Raw genomic sequence first — 238 nt, 5'->3', positions numbered from 1 at the left:
AGGCGGGGTTCCTGCAGCCCCTCCTGCCGCCCTGGTGCCCGTCCCTGCAGGGGGATTGTTGGCAGAGGGATGGGGAGAAGCGCTGAGCGGGACTGACCCTTCTGGCTGCCCTGGTGCCTTCCAGCACACCGGGGTGTCTGTCCCAGGTGCTCCCCGGGACATCTCTGCTGGTCTGGTCCAGGAGCTTCCCTGAGGTCTGTGTGTGGGTGTGTGTGTGTGCACCCGGGCTGGTGCACCT

Source organism: Apaloderma vittatum, unplaced genomic scaffold (genome assembly GCF_000703405.1).
Source record: "Apaloderma vittatum isolate BGI_N311 unplaced genomic scaffold, ASM70340v1 scaffold39827, whole genome shotgun sequence".
Taxonomy (NCBI): domain Eukaryota; kingdom Metazoa; phylum Chordata; class Aves; order Trogoniformes; family Trogonidae; genus Apaloderma; species Apaloderma vittatum.
This window is presented reverse-complemented; position numbering follows the sequence as displayed.